The 23050-nt window shown below is 40.2% G+C and overlaps 1 pseudogene across 1 annotated transcript; it reads left to right on the forward strand.

Annotated features, from left to right (window-relative positions):
* The first annotated feature begins 39 nt into the window (after window positions 1–39).
* LOC145495345 (uncharacterized) lies at window positions 40–21456 on the forward strand (annotated as a pseudogene). The gene is made up of 8 exons (XR_014050402.1): window positions 40–344; window positions 505–565; window positions 1717–1776; window positions 4730–4795; window positions 11120–11183; window positions 12958–14652; window positions 15782–20365; window positions 21176–21456. The product of XR_014050402.1 is annotated as an uncharacterized LOC145495345 (transcript).
* Window positions 21457–23050: the final 1594 nt, after the last annotated feature.

A 23050-nucleotide genomic window follows, 5' to 3' on the forward strand; every position in this document is an offset into this window, starting at 1 on the left:
AGCTCAGTTTTCATATTTTGCCTCGAACAAGGTTTCGCCACTCACCCGTTACGGGATGGTGTGCCCTCCATACATCTCGAAGCTCAGTGTTTGACATCTTACAGTGTAATAAGCATGTTACGAACGAAGTTTATTTATCTCGGGGTGCACTGAATGTACATTACTCCACAGTTCACAAGTCCTTATTGTGCCATTCCTGATTGTACGCGCTAGGGCTTCTGGGATATTCTTGGGCCTGTCTCAGATCGCCAGTTGTCAGTCACTGTTTGCATTCCGTCGCTTCAATGCGGAGGTTATTTCTGTTTGGTGAAATTCTGGAAAAGTGAAGTTATTTTTACAGCGAGGTTAGCTCAGAAACAAGCATTTTTACTCCTTGTAGCAGCAGGAATACGTTTTGATCTGTTAACTTCAGTAAGATGACTTCCGGTTTCGAATTCCATAGTTGTTTATTTGATGGCTTCCACGAAGCTTTCGGTATTAATTAATATTGTTGTCATCTTACAGGACTCAATCCGTAAAATTTACAATGAAGGAGTAATTTTTCCTCGATTGATGCACATTTCAGGTAAGCATCGCAGAAACCGTACGACTTACAAGTTTATAAATCAAGGTCCGAGGCTGCACCCCCCCTGGCAGCCCTTCCCTTGATGCGTTTATGCCTCCGAGTTATTGCTTAATCAAGGATTATTCTGTCTCTTGATAGTGCGTTGTTATGTTGCAGTTGTCCTTTCCTTTATGTGTATGGGCCTGTCTACTTTAATTAATACTCGTAGCAAATTATTTCTGAAAATCGATTTTTACTGTACTGCCTGGCTGATGAGGGGGTGGGGGTAGGGGGTAGGGGTTGCATCTTTCGAAATCATTGAAAATGTCCTTGTATCCACCTGGAAATTAGAAAGGTTATAGCTGTAAAGAAAGAGGAGGAGATGGGTGGCTCTTTCAATGCCTTGTTTAAGAGACAAGATATTTTTTAATCAGCATTTCCCAATAAAAATAACGTTGAATAGTTCAGCTAGTGTCAAAAATAATTTTACAACAAACAGCTGAACAACTCTGAATGGTCTGCAGGTTACAAAAGTTATTTCAAAGTGTAAGCAACAACACAATATTCTGTTCAAGTGACTAAGTATCAAAAATTAATTTCAAAGACAGTACACATACATGTATCAGACTGTAACAACTTGTTCATATATACTTTAGGCTTTTTGTGAAATGAGCAAATAACTAACAGCTCACTATGTTGCACAGTTCTGGTAGTTATTTTAGTTAGTTTTTTTTGTTCTGTTTATTTGGTTAGTTATTTACTGTTAGGTGCATTGAGTAAAGAAATACGCCCTAATAAAAATGATATAAATATTGTATCGTGAGACATCGAGTTGAACACTCGAAGAGAAATTCCATATCTTTGCGCGCCCATGTATTATTCTCAATAAATTTAACAAATTCCAGTAAATTGACCCCTCCACCAAAGCAAAATAGTCGTGGTTTCATAGGGACCTTTGATTGTTATTCTACAGTAGATAACATCTTTGAATTAGTGCTTTTAATTACAAATTAAATTATTTACAGTTTTACTGGTTTGTGGCATTATTTTCCCTCAATTTGAAGGTACATGTACATGTTAGCTGGTGACATAAACTTATTTTGAACTTAATGTTAATATTTTAATTCTATTGAATCTTCTAATCATGAGTGTTGTTATGGTTTCATGTGCAGGTCCAAGGTGTGAAACTACATGGTGGATGTGAGTTAATGTTTACTTTTAACAACATTCAGGTACATTGTAAGTTACTTGTTAATAAAACAGTCTACTGCCTGGCTCCCTCTTTCAAAGATTACTGCTAGCTCCTGCTTTTTTTGCATAAAAGCAAGGTTTCTTTTTTATCATTACACTTTTATATTTAGAAGATAACTGGCAAGAGTAATGACCACATTAAACATTAATGAAGATGCTAGTGGAAAACCCTCCTAAGTGACTATTTAGGTCAAAAAAAATTTTTCGTCAAAAGTGCCTGATTTTTTGCATATGGTTTTCAATTTACTTACCTAACAATGCCTTGCTGTTTTTTTCGCCAGTTTGCTTTTCGTTTTCGAGAAAATCAAAGCCAAAATATCCAAGAGTTGTTGAATGGTGTGCATGTTGAGTTACCTGATCAGTGCTGGAAATTATGAGTTTTATTATGTAGTGGCTAGAACATGCATCCTTTCAAATCTCTGTTTTTGCTGGGTTAATCCAGAAAAAAGGTCAAAAAACATACACCTTCCCTCTCCACCCCTGATGGATGGCAAGATTTTTTGTTCCCTCTCCTGTCCAGATTTCTGTGTTTGGTTAGCTATCACCTCGTATCTAAATATGCAGGCTCTTGGAATAATATTGGCAATTATAGTTATTAAATAATACTTGCTTGGGCTACCTTTCCGATACCATTCGGTGAGGTATGTGTATGAGGCAAATCTGATCAAATCCTGTATTTTGGTGAGACAGTTGAGCAAAAAATACCCTCGGCAAGACCAAACAAGCCTGATGCTCTGTTAAAGTTTTTGTTACAATAACAAAGGTACAAATACAGACTGAAGGTATTTACTGTACCCAAACTTGACCAAAAAGCCAGCTGTGTCGCAGGCCAGTGTTAATTTCAGTTTTAGGACAATTAAGGCTTCAGATTGGTGTATGGTAATATAACATGCAATGTATGATGCCCTTGAATAGATGTACTAGTAGAGTACAACAAATGTACTTTGTCATGACCTGTAGCAGTCCCATAGGCTACCCTGTGAGAAAGCTCTTTTAGGCATACATGTAGATGTAGATCCAAGATGCCCAGGGAAGAACTGGACAGACTTACTAATAACGTAAATCCTTGAATTGGTGCCTCCCCTCAAATACCAGTAAGTTCCACCTTCGAATAAGCACCCCTCTTATTGACCAAGATTTAAAGGGAGGGTTTCACAGTTCAGTGCATGTCTCTAAGTCGAAGAACTTTTGTTCCCTTGTTATCAGTGTTTTTGCTTTAAAAGCCCCACTTAGATGACATTGTAGTGCAGTCAGTACATGCTATCGTTAATTGTAGTAGAATGACGGACGACCAAAATTCTCAGAAGATTTCAGCGGATTTTACCGAGACACTGTCAACTGTTGAATTTATTGTTGACCGGTACAATTTATTCTATCGTTGATGATTTTATGGCTATTTTCATGTGAAATTGGGTAACTTGCTTACGATTAGTTCATAAGCAATGTAAAACTGGGCCTGTGCCTAAAAGCATGCTCAGGTGAATAAAATACAGACATGCACCAAACCTTAAAACCCTCCATTTAAAATAAGAAGGTCCCCTCGAGAAAGAGCCCCCTCTCCTCCCTCTGTTTTATGGAGGAGTACTGAGACACTAAAGGAAGTAATAGTTTTGGTTGTGTTCAGTCACAAGCAAGCGTTTATCAACTCATTCAGGGGGTTTTGCTAAAAGCAGGCCTGCGGCCTGCAGCCCACAACAGCCCGGCTACCCAAAGGCCCAGTGGCCCACAGCCCACGGTTCACAACGGCCCGGAGGCCCGGTGGCCTAGATCTGATTTTCCACAGTTTTTTTTTCCAGCGGTAAATCCACGTGCATGTACAGATCTGCATTGGGTTTGGGCATGCATTTAGTCATTTGAATCCTTGTTTCTGTTTGTTGCATGTTGTTCAGATAAAAACATTTTCATTCTCTGTCCATTCGTCTCTTAACAGAAATTGATAGCACAATAGAGGACTTTCATTATCGAACGATGTAAGTTATTTTCAAACCATACTTTGAAAGTGAAAATATCATATACTCGTTATTTAGCTTATGAAATTTTCAATCTCAAACTGTGGTTCGAAAATAACTTACATCGTTTGAGAATGGACTTCCTCTCTATCGGGTTTTGTATCCAGATGAATAAACAGAGAATGACAATGTTCGCTTTTCACTGAGCAACATGCAACGAAAGAAAGGATCGAAAAGGATTGAAATGATTATAAAAATGGTAAGCGAATTCAAACTCACTGTCGTCCATTTTGCACACCCAAACCCGATGCAGATCTGTGCATGTGCGTCGATTTACCACTGGACAAAAAAGCTGTGGAAAATCAGGACTGGGCCACCGGGCTGCTGGGCTGCCGGGCCGTCGCGGGCTGTGGGCCATGGACCGCTGGGCCTTCAGGCCGCCGGGCCGTCACGGGCGGCGGGTTGCTGGGCTGCAGGCCTGCTTTTAGGCACTGCACATTGATCATTGGTAGTGAAGATCTGCTGATTCATTGCCTAAAGCCCAACCAACTTAGTGCAGCAGCCCTAGACTGGCTTAGTGGGTTGTATTAAGTAGTTCTTAAAGAGAGACTGGATCCATCTGAGACCCTTGGGGATCTGACACATACGTAACAGAAAAATACTAATCATATCTGACCATGATTTGTGAAAAAGTTATTAAAATAAGAGCCTTCCTTAATTAAGTGCCTCCCTCAAATAAGCATCCTGGCCGTCTTCCTCTTTGCCCAGGGCACTAATTCAAGGATTTACAGTATTTGTGCTTTAAAAATCTCAACATCCCTGGGGTAAAATGTATCTTTGGGGCTACTCTTGGGGACTTTTAATGCTCCTGTGCTCAGTGTATGTTTTATAACAAAGACCCAAAGTTTTAAAATAATACTACCACTCCAGGGTAATCTGATTGAGTGTGAACACACTAAAATGTTTTAATACTTTAAATCTTCAGAATTTCTAGTGACTCAAACTGCGTTCTCAGATTTCAGCAGACTTACAAGTTTCTAATATATTTCGGGTAAGTTTTAACAAGAATTTCTAGCTAGCGTTTAAATTAGGAAACAAAGTTGTCCTACTTACAACTGTCGATTTCTCCCTGAGTGTTAATATTAGCTTGTAGCTTGCTACTATATATACATTGGGGTGAATTAACCCTGGGGTACAGTCACTCTGTTAATATTACCTTGGGGCTGCCTACTGTATATACATTGGGGTGAATTAACCCTGGGGTACAATCACTGTGTTAATATTAGCTTGGGCCTGGCTACTGTATATACATTGGGGTGAATTAACCCTGGGGTACAGTCACACTGTTAATATTAGCTTGGGGCTGGCTACTGTATATACATTAAGGCGAATTAACCCTGGGGTACAGTCACTGTGTTAATATTAGCTTGCAGGTGGCTACTGTATATACATTGGGGTGAATTAACCCTGGGGTACGGTCACTGTGTTAATATTAGCTTGGAGCTTGCTACTGTATATACATTGGGTGAATTAACCCTGGGGTACAGTCACTGTGTTAATATTAGCTTGCAGCTGGCTACTGTATATACGTTGGGGTGAATTAACCCTGGGGTACAGTCACTGTGTTAATATTAGCTTGGGGCTGGCTACTGTATATACATTGGGGTGAATTAACCCTGGGGTACAGTCACTGTGTTAATATTAGCTTGGAGCTGGCTACTGTATAGACGTTGGGGTGAATTTACACTGGGGTACAGTCACTGTGTTAATATTAGCTTGGAGCTGGCTACTGTATATACATTGTACATTGGGGTGAATTAACCCCGGGGTACAGTCACTCTGCTAATATTAGCTTGGAGCTGGTTACTGTATATACATTGGGGTGAATTTACCACGGGATACAGTCACTGTGCTAATATTACCTTGGAGCTGGCTACTGTATATACACTGGGGTGAATTAACCCTGGGGTACAGTCACTGTCTTAATATTAGCTTGGAGCTGGCTACTGCATATACATTGGGGTGAATTAACCCTGGGGTACAGTCACTGTGTTAATATTAGCTTGGGGCTGGCTACTGTATATACATTGGGGTGAATTAACCCTGGGGTACAGTCACTGTGCTACTATTAGCTTGGAGCTGGCTACTGTAAATACATTGGGGTGAATTAACCCTGGGGTACAGTCACTGTGTTAATATTAGCTTGGGGCTGGTTACTGTACATACATTGGGTGAATTAACCCTGGGGCACAGTCAGTGTGCTAATATTAGCTTGGAGCTGGTTACTGTATATACATTGGGGTGAATTAACCCTGGGGTACTGTCACTGCTTTAATATTAGCTTGGGGCTGGCTACTGCATATACATTGGGGTGAATTAACCCTGGGGTACAGTCACTGTGGTACTATTAGCTTCGAGCTGGCTACTGCATATACATTGGGGTGAATTAACCCTGGGGTACAGTCACCTGTTAATATTAGCTTGGGGGTGGCTACTGTATATACATTGGGGTGAATTAACCCTGGGGTACAGTCACTGTGCTACTATTAGCTTGGAGCTGGCTACTGTAAATACATTAGGGTGAATTAACCCTGGGGTACAGTCACTGTGCTAATATTAGCTTGGGGCTGGCTACTGTATATACATTGGGGTGAATAAACCCTGGGGCACAGTCACTGTGCTAATATTAGCTTGGAGCTGCTTACTGTAAATATATTGGGGTGAATTAACCCTGGGGTAATGTCACTGTTTTAATATTAGCTTGGGGCTGGCTACTGTATATACATTGGGGTGAATTACCCCGTGGTTTAGTCACTGTGTGAATATTAGCTTGGAGCTGGGTACTGCATATACATTGGGGTGAATTAACCCTGGGGTACAGTCACGGTGCTACTATTTGCTTGGAGCTGGCTACTTTATATACATTGGGGTGAATTAACCGTGGGGTACAGTCACTGTGCTAATATTAGCTTGGGGCTGGCTACTGTATGTACATTGGGGTGAATTAACCCTGGGGTACAGTCACTTTGCTAATATTAGCTTGGAGCTGGTTACTGTATATACGTTGGGGTGAATTAACCCTGGGGTACAGTCACTGTGCTAATATTAGCTTGCGGCTGGCTACTGTATATACGTTCGGGTGAATTAACCCTGGGGTACAGTCACTGTGCTAATTTTAGCTTGGGGCTGGCCACTGTATATACGTTGGGGTGAATTAACCCTGGAGTACAGTCACTGTACTAATATTAGCTTGGAGCTGGTTACTGTATATACATTGGGGTGAATTAACCCTGGGGTACACTCACTGTGTTCATATTAGTTTGGGGCTGGCTACTGTATATACATTGGGGTGAATTAACCCTGGGGTACAGTCACTGTGCTAATATTAACTTGGAGCTTGTTACTCTATATAGATTGGGGTGAATTAACCCTGGGGTACAGTCATTGTGCTAATATTAGCTTGGAGCTGGCTACTGCATAAACATTGGGGTGAATTAACCCTGGGATACAGTCACTGTGCTAATATTAGTTTGGAGCTTGTTACTGTATATACATTGGGGTGAATCAACCCTGGGGTACAGTCATTGCGCTAATATTAGCTTGGAGCTGGGTACTGTATATACATTGGGGTGAATTAACCCTGGGGTACAGTCACTGTGTTAATATTAGCTTGGGGCTGGCTACTGTACATACATTGGGGTGAATTAAACCTGGGGCACAGTCACTGTGCTAATATTAGCTTGGAGCTGGTTACTGTATATACATAGGGGTGAATTACCCCGTGGTTCAGTCACTGTGTGAATATTAGCTTGGAGGTGGCTTCTGTATATACATTGGGGTGAAGTAACCCTGGGGTACAGCCATTGTGCTAATATTAGCTTGGAGCTGGTTACTGTATATACATTGGGGTGCATTAACCCTGGGGTACAGTCACTGTGTTAATATTAGCTTTGGGCTGGCTACTGTATGTACATTGGGGTGAATTAACCCTGGGGTACAGTCACTCTGCTAATATTAGCTTCGAGCTGGTATTTGTATATACATTGGGGTGAATTAACCCCAGGGTACAGTCACTGTGCTAATATTAGCTTGGAGCTTGTTACTGTATATACATTGGGGTGAATTAACCCTGGGGTACAGTGACTCTGCTAATGTTAGCTCGGAGGTGGTTACTGTATATACATTGGGGTGAATTAACCCTGGGGTACAGTGACTGTGCTAATATTAGGTTGGAGCTGGTTACTGTATATACGTTGGCATGAATTAACCCTTGGGTACAGTCACTGTGGTAATATTAGCTTGGAGCTGGCTACTGTATATATGTTGGGGTGAATTAACTTTGGGGTACAGTCACTGTGCTAATATTAGCTTGGAGCTGGCTACTGTATATAGATTGGGGTGAATTAACCATGGGGTGCAGTCACTGCGTTAATATTAGTTTAGGGCTGGCTACTGTATATACATTGGGGTGAATTAACCCTGGGGTACAGTCACTGTGCTAATATTAGGTTGGAGCTGGTTACTGTATATACGTTGGCATGAATTAACCCTTGGGTACAGTCACTGTGGTAATATTAGCTTGGAGCTGGCTACTGTATATATGTTGGGGTGAATTAACTTTGGGGTACAGTCACTGTGCTAATATTAGCGTGGCGCTGCCTACTGTATATACGTTGGGGTGAATTAACCCTGGAGTACAGTCACTGTGCTAATATTAGCTTGGAGCTGGCTACTGTATATAGATTGGGGTGAATTAACCATGGGGTGCAGTCACTGCGTTAATATTAGTTTAGGGCTGGCTACTGTATATACATTGGGGTGAATTAACCCTGGGGTACAGTCACTGTGCTAATATTAACTTGGAGCTTGTTACTCTATATAGATTGGGGTGAATTAATCCTGGGGTACAGTCATTGTGCTAATATTAGCTTGGAGCTGGCTACTGCATATACATTGGGGTGAATTAACCCTGGGATACAGTCACTGAGCTAATAGGGACCTTAAGATACGAGGACGGGAAGGCCAGGACGGCAACGGCAGTGGACGCGGGAAACTTCCGCGGGTACCGTAGTGTCGCCAAAAACAAAATGCTTAAGATGTGCCTTTTCGCAAAGGATGGCAACGTCAATAATTCGAACCTGGTACAAGCTATTCACAGAAGCAACGACATCCATTAGACTATAAAAGAGATGGTAGAAATCTTATCCTATTAGGCTTAAACGATAGTGAACAGTGATGCTGAATTTCTTTTTCTGTATAAGTGAAGGAAACATCTGTCAATATTTTAATAGAGAAACCATAATTTCCGTATGAAAAATTAAACAAACAATCTGATCGACCTGCTTCAGATGGCTTTTCAGTTACCACTAGAGCGTTTGGGAATTCTGTCGCCGAAGAATCCTGACTTTTGGTGAACATTTCAATTTCCATCTGTAATTGTAACAAGCATCATAAAAATCAAACAAACGTTGCTTCAAGTTCCGGGTAGCATAAAAAAACTAAACGTCAGTTTGAAAATGGGTATTTTATTTGCTCAATAGATGCTCCATGGCATTCATTCTTACAACATTTTATCGACTGTACTTACACTGATGTATTCTCAATGCATACAGTTTGTATTGAGCTTGCTCACTCGTGATAGCATCTGAACAGTGACTGCAGAAACACAAACGAACAGACAAGGAATATTTTTATTCACATTTTCGTATCTCAGCGTAGTGTTCTACACTACAATCACGAAAACTGTGAACCTTTTAAACATTCCTATCAATATAACTGAAAATAAAGTTGATTGGAACAGTCATCAAGGCAAAATAAGAGCAAAATACTCACGTTTTCGATACGACAGCTGGTCGGGCGAAATGGCATCCTCGACGAGATGAGGACGGCAGAGAGATGAGTCAAGAGTTCTCGTGCGCATGCCCGCTTCAGTGAATTTACTTCCGGTAGCCGTCCTAGCTCGTCCCGTCCTGGTATCTTAAGGTGCCTAATATTAGCTTGGAGCTTGTTACTGTATATACATTGGGGTGAATTAACCCTGGGGTACGGTCATTGTGCTAATATTACCTTGGAGCTGGGTACTGTATATACATTGGGGTGAATTAACCCTGGGGTACAGTCACTGTGTTAATATTAGCTTGGGGCTGACTACTGTACATACATTGGGGTGAATTAACCCTGGGGGACAGTCACTGTGCTAATATTAGCTTGGGGCTGGTTACTGTATATACATTGAGGTGAATTACCCCATGGTTCAGTCACTGTGTGAATATTAGCTTGGAGCTGGCTACTGCATATACATTGGGGTGAATTAACCCTGGGGCACAGTCACTGTGCTAATATTAGTTTGGAGCTTGTTACTGTATATACATTGGGGTGAATTACCCCGTGGTTCAGTCACTGTGTGAATATTAGCTTGGAGCTGGCTACTGTATATACATTGGGGTGAATTAACCCTGGGGTACAGTCACTGTGTTAATATTAGCTTGGAGCTGGCTACTCCATATACATTGGGGGGAATTAACCCCGGGGTACAGTCACTGTGCTAATATTATCTTGGAGCTGGTTACTGTATATACCTTGGGGTGAATTAACCCTAGGGTACAGTCATTGTGCTAATATTAGCTTGGAGCTGGCTACTGTTTATACATTGGGGTAAATTAACCCTGGGGTACAGTCACTCTGTTAATATTAGCTTGGGGGTGGCTACTGTATATACATTGGGGTGAATTAACCCTGGGGTACAGTCACTCTTTTAATATTAGCTTGGAGCTGGCTACTGCTTATATATTCGGGTGAATTAACCCTGGGGTACAGTCACTCTGTTAATATTAGCTTGGAGCTGGCTACTGTATATACATTGGGGTGAATTAACCCTGGGGTACAGTGACTTTGTTAATATTAGCTTGGAGCTGGCTACTGTATATACATTGGGGTGAATTAACCCTGGGGTACAGTCACTGTGTTAATATTAGCTTGGGGCTGGCTACTGTATATACATTGGGGTGAATTAACCCTGGGGTACACTCACTGTATTAACATTAGCTTGGAGCTGGCTACTGTATATACATTGGGGTGAATTAACCCTGGGGTACAATCAGTGTGTTAATATTAGCTTGGGGCTGGCTACTTTATATACATGGGGTTGAATAAACCCTTGGGTACAGTAGTGTACATACGTGCTGCATAATTTTATCAAAGCCCTATAGGTTATCACACCGAGATGATTATTTTGCAAAAAAGAGTCATGCGCGAAAATGATGTTCTGCATGATACTTTTAGCACCTGACCAACAAGTTAAACTGTCTTTGGCGATTTTTGGAATCAAAGTTTTTAATAACTTGCTTACTAAAATGTTAATCTGTATTATTTTTAGAATCTTACAACAAGTGAAACTGCCTTTGCAGGTTTTTGGAACCAACGTTTCTAATAACTTACAGGTAAGTTTCAACAGGAGCTTTTTTTCGAGGTTTCCTTTTTTTGTAACTGCTGAAGGTCACTGGAGGGATCAGAAACAATAGTTAGAATTTGTAAATTTTATCAGTGTCATTATTTGGTCAACAGATAGATATACAGATAGACAGACAGAAAGATAGCCTTTATTTTAAAACGATGAGAATTAAAGAAGCTTGTGGGTTGTTTGTACTAAAAACTAAAATATCTAATATAAACTAGAAAAACTACTAGCAATGTGCAGAAGAGAGAATGCCCTGCTCATTTCCCAGTCCGGGAAGCAAAGTTGATGATTACTAAGAGTACTGACCCAGCCTACTGGGGAACCTAAATGGAGTGAATATCATGTCAAAGTTCCCACATTATCCCACCAAGTCCCCCAGCGGGGTCGGGTGGGACAGGATGCATTTAATATTGCATTGAGAAAAATATCAGTGATCATTACTTGTTTTAAAAATGACTGTTGTTATTATTATTAAGGACTAATTACTGTGATTTGCTGAGAACAGAGGCCAATTTATTGTTAATTTTGAATTTGCACTGCGGTGCAAATTCACACATGTGCATTTAGTCAGTTATCTTTAATATATAGAGAACAATAAATGGGCATGCATAGATACAGTACCGATCAGAAGAAAGTTAACAGGGAAAGCTTGACAAAATGCATTTTGTTGCCATTCCACACGAGTTCTCGTTCCCATTCTTTATCCATTCCGTATCCATTCCATATCCGTTCACTATCCATTCTGTACTGTTGTGTTTCCATTTTGTTAGCATTCCATTGGTAAACGCTTTCGAAACTCGTTCAGAAGAACAAGGATTCCGAGAACTCGGTTACAAGAATGTTTCACGTTCTCGTACCCATTCTGTATCCATTCTGTACCCCTTTACAAACACGTTCCTTGTTAGCTTTCTCCTGAGCAGTACTGTATGGAATGTCTCTTCGAGTGTTCAACTTGATATTTCACGATTGAGCACTGTGAACAAGTGAGATATAAAGTTGAACACGAGAAGAGAAATTCCGTATCTACAAGCAACCATGTAATATTTTGTTCATTATATAAACATACACGTCTGATAATGGCGTTTTTGACAATTTTCCGAAGAATTCCGAAGATTCTCCAAAAATTGTCGAAAGGCCACACAAACATTTCTGAAGATTACCGAAGATTGCTGAAGACTTTTGAGATAGATTGGAAGATGTTTTGATCATACACCAACAAATTTAAGTACAGTTTAAGGGTCAAAGATGATATCACTGACGTCATCAACATCTTCACTCGTGAGGATATGGAAGATACGCCACCAAAGTCCCAGATGTGGTTTCGTGTGAATTTTATGAGTGGTGTATTTCCAGTAAAACACTCTTGTTTATATAATAAGTAGCAGCAGTGAAGGAGAATGACCATATGAAAGCTCAAACAATTTAAGATCTACACTGCAAAAAATTTCAAATTGCACTCACCTCAAGGCTGGTGCAATTTTGAGATCTATAGTTCATCATGCTCATAGTGTAAATCCTTTATTGTACTCACATCCGTTCAATTACATATACAAACAAAACAGTCTCAATAAATTTAGGTGAAATTTATTTATTATGGTATAAAATGTACAGCTTGTTTTTCAGTTGTTTATGCTTTAATGACAAATGTATTTAAATGAGAATGTTCAGGCTAATTTCTCCCTTTCACACGGGAAGTCGTATCAAATAATGTTCATTCGCAATCATAAAATAACCAAAACGTGCATTTAATTTTTCAGGACATCCAGTGAGCTGAGTCAAAGCACATATTTGAGAGATGAGAAGAATTCAAGCCATTGAATGGTTTCCATGACTTAAGAGTGTGAGAAAACCAGGCAGAACCAGGTAGGAGGTGATGTAAGTCAAATCTCCAGTTTCGCTCAAACTTGGCACAAATTTTAGGTTAAGTGAGCAAATCAGATTATGGCAAAAAAATTTGCTACTTTGCTAATGTTACTCACACAATGGCCCCCTTCCAAAAGTGGCTGTTTGTCACTAATTTATGCATGTTCAATTAGCTGTCTTTGGTTTAGTATTTCTACAACAAGAAAGGCCATGTGAAAATGAAATCCACTGGACCATGTTCTAGTATTGTCAGTCTAAAAGCACAGATAGACAATTTGATTTGTCTGAGGTGCATATTTCGTAGTGTCGTGGATAGCCTTTAATTGATGGCAAATATCTGCCCTGAGCATCAGCAAATTTGATAATTATTATTCTACCACGGATAGTGAGAGCAATCACTTAAGTTCTCAAAAAGGCCATTGGAAGTTTTGTGAATATTTTCGGAACTTTTTTAAGATCTTTGGAATACCAAGGACAACGTTGCCACGGGCAGGGAAAAGTCAGGGAAAATTAGATTTTATTCAAGGTCAGAAAAAAGTCAGGGAGTTTTGTATCAGGTCAGGGAATTTCTAAATCCCGGTCGAAGTCACTGAAAAGTCCAGGGATTTTATCGTAAGGTTGGCGCAAAATATTTTGTTTAATGTTTTCGTATAGGCAATTTTATTTTAAAAATTATCTGAGCCGGGTTATTTTTGTTGATTCATGGCCAGAAATATAATCAAATTGCTTTACAGTCAGGGAAAAGTCAGAGATTTTTTTTGTCTCCAGTGGGTGGCAACCGTGAGCACACCACAGCCCAAAAGTAACAGCCTTCGAAGGTACAGTACATGTAACAATCCCCCCATTCAAAAATGTTTCCACACAATGATTAATAAGATTTAGTTATACATTGTATTGTATCTAATGAACTCAGCTTTCAAGCAATGCAGTGTGGTACAGTAAGTGCATACTTGTTTTGATTCACTGCATACATGTACTAAGTATACCTTTGCTGTGAGTAATACACTGTAAGCATCACAGGTTGATGAAAATAATAAATGAAAGAAAAACCACCAGGGAGCAGAATTGGAGGGGTTTTTTTAATAATGTATAAATTATGAACTCACTATCATTGTTGGCAAATTTCTTTCACTATTTTGTTGGTCTATAAAATTAATATCTGTTGTTCCGTTGCACAGAAGGTTTTCAGGTTTGAACCTTCACAACACTCTATACACTGTAAATTCTGATGCAGTTTAGTTCAATTAATACTTTCTTAAGTTATCAATTTTTAATTAATTAGCTTTTGAAACTCTTCTACCATCAGATTTTGTAATGACCTATCCTGGGGTCAAGGTGTCAGGATATTTTCTGGAATCAAACATTGTCAGCAAGCAATCTACAATCACTGTTGATAAAATTGGATATTAAACCTATGTTGTACAGATTATTTAAGGGTGTGGAAATTAACTGAGGACATAATTATGCAATCTTGATTTTCTGTCTATACTGCCTTGTAGTTTTAATCCATTGTTTTTATCAACAGATACAGAAAAGAGAAAAAACGCTGACATCTGCAATTGCCCCTGTGGGGACTGAACAGTGGTGAGGTATGCCAAAACGAGCTGGGTTAGCATGTAAGATTAATTTTAAAATAAATTGTTTACTTCACTCTGTAGGTATAGGGCACTGCTTAGTTATGGCAATTTACAAGTAAGCAATTTGTACATCAAAATTGTCCTTTGTCTCAGTTAGTAGGACAGTCTGTGTACATCCACTTTCTCTCTTCAAAGAGCAAGCATTTGTATGTATCTTTAGGCTATGGGTCTTACTCATTATACATGTAATGTCGTGATAAACAGGCTTTATCACTATGAGTGATATTTATCAAATGTTAATGTTGCATTGATTTCAATTAAAATCCTGCTTCAAGCTCTCTTATTTATACACAATTGTATACATAATTTATACCTTCAAGAAGTTTGAATTTGCACATTGCCGATAATTCTCTTGGCAATTAATGTATTAATATATCGATTATGGGTCAATCTCCACTACATGTGTAGCAGACAACTTAGGAATTGTCCCTGAGAAACTAAAGAGCAAATTTTATCGCGATAATTTCTGTGCAGTAATTTTAATTTGTATGGATCCACACTTGACGTGCTGATGCTTTACAGATCTATCAGCACTTTTTATGTGCTTGTTTTGGGATGCAGGCCATGGTTTTTTTTTAGCAGGGGAGGGGGGGAGGGGCACAGTAAAAAAGACTTTGCATTCTTTGTTTGCTCATAGACACTTTGCTCGGCACTTTGTGCCGCTATTTGAACAACAATCCTTAGACATCCTAAACCTCACATTCATGTGAAAAATCCTTTGTCTGGAAACATGAGTACAGGGCTAAGGATGTATAAAGTATTGTTTTTCAAACTCAGGCGCCATTTATGCAGTGTGTATTGTCTGTGCGTATTGCATCAACTCAGGACTCATTCACATCCTTCAAAAGCGAATGAGTTCATTTTCGTATCGTGTTGACTGCCATTGGTCGGCCAATTTATTTTTAGACAAAATGTGTTAAGGTAGCCCCAAAGGTAAACATGCGAGTTACTCATTAGTCACTCTCATCGGAACCCAGCAACTGGAATTAGTTAGAAAGATCTTTTGAAAAGTCACCCTTTACTGTCACAACTTTTGAAGAAACCATAATTATTAACCCCAGATACTTTCTTTTGCATGCAGTTACCAACAGTGGCTGGAGTAAACCTGCATACTTCAGATTTCAATGGCGGCTGCTTCTCCTTCACCCCTGGTGGCCTCTACTGAGACAACAAATGGAGTCAAGTTGAGAAGGCTTCTCGTCGATGGTGGAACAACAGTTCTAAGAAAGGTTTTTGATGGTATTCATCCTCCCACAAAACTGGACGCTGATCTCCATTTGAATAATTCAACTCTAGATGACCTCTTTGCAAGAGGCATCCTTAGTGAACAGCAGCGAAATCGTCTGTTTCCCCCAGATGGATCCAAACCAGACTCAAAGTCATTTGACATTACTCTGCTTTTTCTTCTGCTGACTGAAATTTGTCGCTTGTCTCCCCCTGCCCGCACAGGTTGGAACCACAAGCCTCAGGCAAAAAACAAATCTCTTGCTGCAAATCTTGTTCGTATAAAACTGTTTCGCAATAAGCTCATTCACACTCCTGAAACACGTATTGACTCACGATTGTTTAATGAGCTTTGGAAAGAAATTAGTGGTGTTCTTGTTTCTCTTGGTTTGGACCAGGCGGAGATTAACAGATTGAAAACAGAACGTTGCGGGGAAGAAGATTATCTTGACACTTTGTTTAAATGGGCTGACCGGGAGAAAGAGATCAAGTCAATGTTGGAAGAAGTATGTCAGAGCCAGACTAAAATGCAGAAAGCTGTTGAGACGGTAGGTGAAACCCAACAAGAGCAACAAAAGATACTTCAGCATACAAAGACAGATGCTGAGACGGTATCTCAGACCCAACAAGAACACCTTAATCTGCTTCAAGATGCCAACGCTAAGTTGGAACAAGCTCATGAAAACCAACAAGGTACTAAATTAAAGCTAGAAACAATACATCAGACCCAAACCAAGACACAAGAAACTGTTGAGAGAGTTTGCCAGACCCAGTTAGAAGACCGTGAAACACTTCAATATAGTAAATCAAAACTGGATGAAGTACATCAGACCCAAGAAGAGCATTTCGAAACTTTGCGGCGAGAGGTGAAGCAAGCAGTTCACAGCTTGAAAGACGGAAGAGAGGCAGGGGCAGAAGACCAGGTCCTACAGAATCTTGCCAAGTCAGAGTTCAAAGGAGATATTGAGTACCTTGTAGAACGATATCAGGAAGGCACTCGTGAGTGGGTGTTTAACGAAGTTCAAAACTGGTTAGACGACGTGAATTCTGAAAACCGCGTAATGGTGATCAGTTCAAATGCAGGCATGGGGAAGTCAGTCATCTCTGCTGTTATCTGCAAGAGAATTCAAGAAGCTGGCAGACTGGCAGGAAGCCACTTTTGTCAGCATAACAATGCTCGTTACCGAAATCCTCAGTTGATGCTTCAGTCCTTGGCCTGTCACTTGTGCCATGCCTTGCCAGAATACAAACAAGCTCTTGTGAAACAGCTGTCAAGGAATCTGGGCAAGGATCTTAACAACATGGGTGTGGAAGAACTGTTTGCGCTGCTTTTTAAAGAGCCTCTTAGCACTGTAGCTGACCTTGGAAGAAACATGTTCATGGTGATAGATGCTTTAGACGAAAGTGATTACCAAGAACGCAATGAGCTACTTGATGTTCTTGCAAACCATCTTTCCAAGCTTCCACGTTGGATCCGATTCCTTTGTACGACCCGACCAGAGAGGAACATTTCAGACGCTTTAAAACATTTGAAGCCATTTCCACTGGAATCGAATGATGATAAGAATATGGAAGACATCAAGCGTTTCATTGAAAACAGGACACAATATCTAATCAAACCAGAAAAAAGAGGCGCCATTGTTGAAAAGCTCGTCGAAAAGTCTGAAGGACTTATGCTGTACGCCTATTTCCTTGTTTTATATATTGAAGAGAATAAATCAGTTCTGGACCAGGAAGATCTTGATGATAGCTTGCCATTAGCAATTTCTTCAGCCTACCATTCTTATTTCAAACGACTAGAGAACGAACTTGAGAAGGAACTAGGCGTCAACGAAGAGAATTTTCTAAACCTTCTTTCTGCTGTTATCGCCTCCATGGAGCCCATCCCAACTGACTTTGTTTCTAAACTATTGGGCCCCAATGCCAGCTCACCACTTGCAAAGCGGAAAGTACTTAAAGTTATTAGCAGTGTGTCGTCACTTCTTCCTATTCGTGATGGCTGTCTCCATGTTATTCACAAGTCGGTTAAAGACTGGTTGACAGACACATCTTGTTACGGAGAGCATGACTTCACCATGGATGAGAAGGAAGGCCACCGTATACTTGCAAGCCTCTGTGCCGATAAACTTGATCATCTGAAGGAGAAAGGTGTACCTGATGCACAGTTTAGCTCCACAGAGAAGTATGCGCTACATCATGGTGTACGACACATGTTACAGTTAGACGAGAATATGAGATCACGGAGCCTGGAGGAATGTGTACAAAAATACGTGACGGACTTGGAGCTTTTGTATGCAAAGCTGTGTCTAGACTGCTCAACAGCAGCGGAAGAAATGTTATGGCTCCAAAGTCAGGAAATTTGCGGAACTCTGTCGGCAAACAGTAAGGATTTACTGAACGCTTTGGTGCTCCTTTTAAGAAAGCACTTCACCAGTTTTACAGATCATCCTCATCTAGTTTTCGAAACCTTGCTAAATGTGGGAGGGCCAGTGTTATCTCCTATGGCATAAAACGTGTTACAGAAGAAATACCCTGAAATACCTTACATGGAATTTGTGAACAAGCAAATGGGGCAGGAAGCTGTTCTAGCCCGTTTTCAATGTTCATCTCAAGTGGTTTGTTTTGATGTTTCACCACAGTTAAACTACATGGTGTGTGAATGTAAGGACGGAACGATTCAATTGTGGTCACTCCATACCGGTAAGCTACTATGGACACGTCCTGTGATGGTAAAGAAATTGTCCGTCTTTGACATTTTCAGAGTAATCGAAATATCTTTCTCATCAATCGCCTGGTCATGTTACCGCTCAGTAGTTTTTCATCCCACCGAGGAAGTGGTCCTACCAGGAGTCCTTAGCCATGCCTATGATTTCAACGGAGATCTGAAACCCCTTTTTCCCGAAAGCCATTGCAGTTTCACTGTTTGCTCGATTTCAGGAGACAAGAACACAATGTTAACTGATTGCCCTGACAATCCTAAATGCATTATTTTGTGGAGTCTGAAGAATGGTTCAGAAATTACTCGTATCACCAGAGATGAAGATGTTTTGTCTTTCGCATGGACGCGAGATGGAAAGCTGCTGGCAATTTCTCATTTGAGTGGTCGTATTGCTATCGTTGATGTGGTGGATGGTTTTAGAACACTAGGACAAACCGATCTACCAAACGTATGTGGCATGATTAAGTTTTCGCCTGACTGTCGATCTCTTTTATGTTACCGGTCACCAATGAATGATCGTGAGAGCTTCCGTTTGAATATCAATATCGCCGAACAGCTCACCTGTCGGGTGGATGTCCTTGAAGAGCCCTATGTAGCCTGGGAATTTGAATTACGTAGCGAGGGTGGATTTTTGTTAGGAGATCCCTTATTGTCACGGTTTGTACTTGAAAACGTGCGTAGTAGGGTGAAGTCTGGTTTCGTGCTTAATAAGCATACTGTATTGAGGAGTGATGATGATCGCGTAGAAATGTTGAATACTAATGAACAACAGGAAGATGAGAAAAAAGCTGCACATACCATCGTTAAACAAATTGTGTTTTCCTTGAGTGGTGAGACCATTTATGTTGTCATTCGCGATGATGACTTGATAAAAACAACCACAGTAGCGGCTTGGAATGTTTCAAGTACTGAGCTGATTGCAAGAACGATAGTTGACGTTGTATCTTTTTCACGCAATTGTATTTTAGCTGTGAAAGGTGGTGTTTTAATAATCGAAAGAATGGGTACTCTGCAAATGTGGAATTTTGAATCGTCCAAGTGCGTCCGACGTTGGACCAACATAGGCAGTATAACAGACGTGATTGCTATATCTGAAGAAAGAGTGGCATGTACGACGGAAGAGAATGTGGTGATCATCCTTGATACTACTAGCGGAGAGATCTTGTTGACTATGCAGATTGATCGCACCTCAAATTTGCTTGCATGCAGCAGCAAGTTTCAAATTTTAACCAGGGAAAGGAATGGCTTAATTCGTTTGTCGAATCGCGAAACCACGCTCTGGGGAAAGGAACTGGGTAATTGTAATTTTGGATGGTTTTCTCCTGCGGAAACGTTTGTCATCATTCACGCGACATTGTTTGTTGGAGCTGTAATATACGTCCTTGATGCAGTTTCAGGAAAAACACTTCACGTTTTAAGTAGTGGAAGTGGTCTGTGGCCATTCTTTGCTTGTGAATTTGTCAGTGACGAGGAGTGTGTTGTCATCTCCGAGACTCGCTCAAAACAGTGTTGTGCTCAGCTGTTTAACATCAAGTCAGGTGACTTGCTGAGTAACCTCCCGTTGAGCAATCTGCGGCTGAGTAACCAGCTGAAACCAATGAATTGCTTAGCAGCCTCGCCATGTAAGCGTCTCGTCGCCATTTATCAAATTGACTCTAAACGCGGATACGAACTTATCCAGGTTCGATTGCCTGGAAATGAAGACAGCAGGAAGAGCAAAAGGTAAACTATTAGCGATAAAAGTCGGACTATTGTGAGATAAGTGTTATTCATAGTAGCGCTTTATAAATGAGGAAAAATGAACAGAACAGTGTAAAACAGTGAAACACTTTATTCTGATTGTCACCCTTTACATTAGCCAGAATGATACGATAGTGGTTTACGTCAAGCTCTCCAGCTGGTATCAAGGTAGAATGTTGAGTGTAATTTTGGGATCGCTCGGTATAAGGGAAACCATTGTTGATTATCTGTTGTGTTTGAGTATTGGTTACTGTCTTTTAAATCTTTTTTTTTTTCTTTTGCTTCGTTTCCTGATTGTAAGCAATCCCCTCGCAGAGAAAAACGAACCAAAATAAATATATATGAAAGTTTGAAGAGCGGAAGTGTTTAAAAATTCACGACACTGCAACCGAGTGTATTTCCCAGTTACTGCTTTTCTTTCCGCGTAGTTCAGCCCTATTTGATTGCCAACTACAATTCTAATTGTTATTTATCACTGATTCTTGAGAACGTTTATTCTATCGTCTTACCAAATCTGTCCGCGTTTTTTGATAACTAACATCCTATAGAAATGGTAATGGGATATCTGATCTTAATTAGCATAGAATTTTACGATTTCGTTTTTCACTTTTCTCTTTGTTAGCCTGTATCAGGAGTGTGAGAATCGAATAGACGGCTAAAATTCAATAATTTTGTGAGCTTCCTGTTTTTTTAAAAATTTTCTTCTGGTGGTGGGGAATGTCATGGAACACTGTGTGTCGTTTTTAGTATATTACAAAATATCGCTCAAGATCTTTTGTCATCTTTTTGCAGGACTCTCAACTCCGGAAAACACAGAAAAGTACAAGCAGGAAAACAAGAGGTTAGCCATTGTCAAGCAAACTTAAACATTCCGGTAACCAAGCTTAAGTTAAGCAGCCAGCCGTCTTTATTGTTCGCGCTCTTTTCGTGGATTTGCTATTAATAAACTAAACTAGCCTAATGACAAGAAAAACATCGAACATGCTTTCGTTCTGATCAAAACAAATGTTAATTTTATAGTGTGCAACCTGTCGAGCGATACACGCGCGAAACTTATTGCTTTTATGAGACCGTGGACCAAACGTGTTTCAGCTATGTCACATCGTTACAACCTATTAAACCTAATATATGCTGTTAAAAAATTCCTTCTCTCTTTCAAATAGAAGAATGAAGATGCAACATTAAAAATACCTTTTACGCTCTGCATAGCAAGAAAGATTGTTGAGTACAGCAGCTCTTTCATCACTATGCGCCCGGAATTGATAATGGTAATTGAACAGAGTGAAGTGCAATTTGGTCTGAAATCATACGCGTGCTTTAACGAGCGCGTATTTTTAAAATCGCACTATTTTATCGCCTTAAATTCTAGATTTTGGTGTATTGCTCCGGTAGCCGGTTTGTTAGACATAGCGGAACTGGAAACGCCTGTACATCGCATTTAGTATGCAAAACGATGTCACGTGACGAAAACTCATTCAAGCATAACAAAGGAACAAGCAGGACTGAAGTCGGAACGAAAACAGTCTACTTCATGCATAAAAGTTCAATTCTCGTCGCCTGATTGAATGATGGAAGGCCTTCCTATCTTCTGTGGTTGAGACTGAGACTTCTCGTTGTCTTTGGAGAGGGAATTTGAAGATGCACCCTGTGTAATTCTGCCATAGATTTCTTTTGAGTTGTCAAACTCCATCGAGTGCACGATGCCCAGTGGATATAGTTTTTCTCTTTTAAATACCGTCCAACGGCACTCTCCATGATTTCAAGGGATTCCAGCTCGTTATCATCTCCATTTCTTTTTGTGACCTCGGCGTAAAACTTGATACGCAGGACCTTGTCAAGTTCTTGCGGCGCTATTTGTTTCAAGATATTTTCAAGATGGTGAGACAAGCTCTAGCTTCGAAAGACGTTCACTGTTTCGTAGAGAAGTGCGTATTTTGACTACGTTTATTCACAGCGACAGAGTTCTTTTATTACTTCGGTTTAATCTACTGGAAACCTGGAAACATCTACCTTCCTGAGATGGCTCTGAATTTGTTGTTGTGTGGTTTTCGTTTGTTTATGTTTTGCTGGACTCGGTATCATACGGATCTTGGGTAGACGTTGAAGAAAAATCGCCAAAATATTCGTCAAAATGGACACTGAAAGTTCGAAACTTCCATTAAAGTAGGTCTTTAACCTGAAGAAGCTCATAATCGTCTTTTAGAAACTGTCATTAAATAAATTTGTCAATTGTTTTGAAAAAAAACAACAAAGTTTTGTCAATAATAGATGCAAAATTCGCCACACAATGACTTTTTGTCTTTTATTTTCCTGAAATTTTATTGGTTACTTTAAACTAACCTTGAAACCTGATTGGCTGTTTTGTTTTACTGTCCCATTCTCATTGGCTGAGAAAAAAAGATGCGATTTAGAGTAGACAATAGTGCGATTCGTGAATAAATCGCACCGCTAAGAGCTTATCAGATTGCAAGGATAGCCAGTGATTTCAAAATGGATTTAGTAAAAAAGAAAATAGCCTCCAGAACGGGCGAATTAGCGATAAACAAGCACGTGCGCGTAACGCGAGAACAGGCTCTTAACGCGAGGAGAAAAAGATCAACGGTTTTTTTTTCCGTCTCTTGCTTCGCGCGTGCGGTTATATATCGCTCTTCGGCCGCGCTAATCCGC

The sequence above is a fragment of the Orbicella franksi genome, chromosome 8 (assembly GCF_964199315.1).
Source record: "Orbicella franksi chromosome 8, jaOrbFran1.1, whole genome shotgun sequence".
Classification (NCBI taxonomy): Eukaryota; Metazoa; Cnidaria; class Anthozoa; order Scleractinia; family Merulinidae; genus Orbicella; species Orbicella franksi.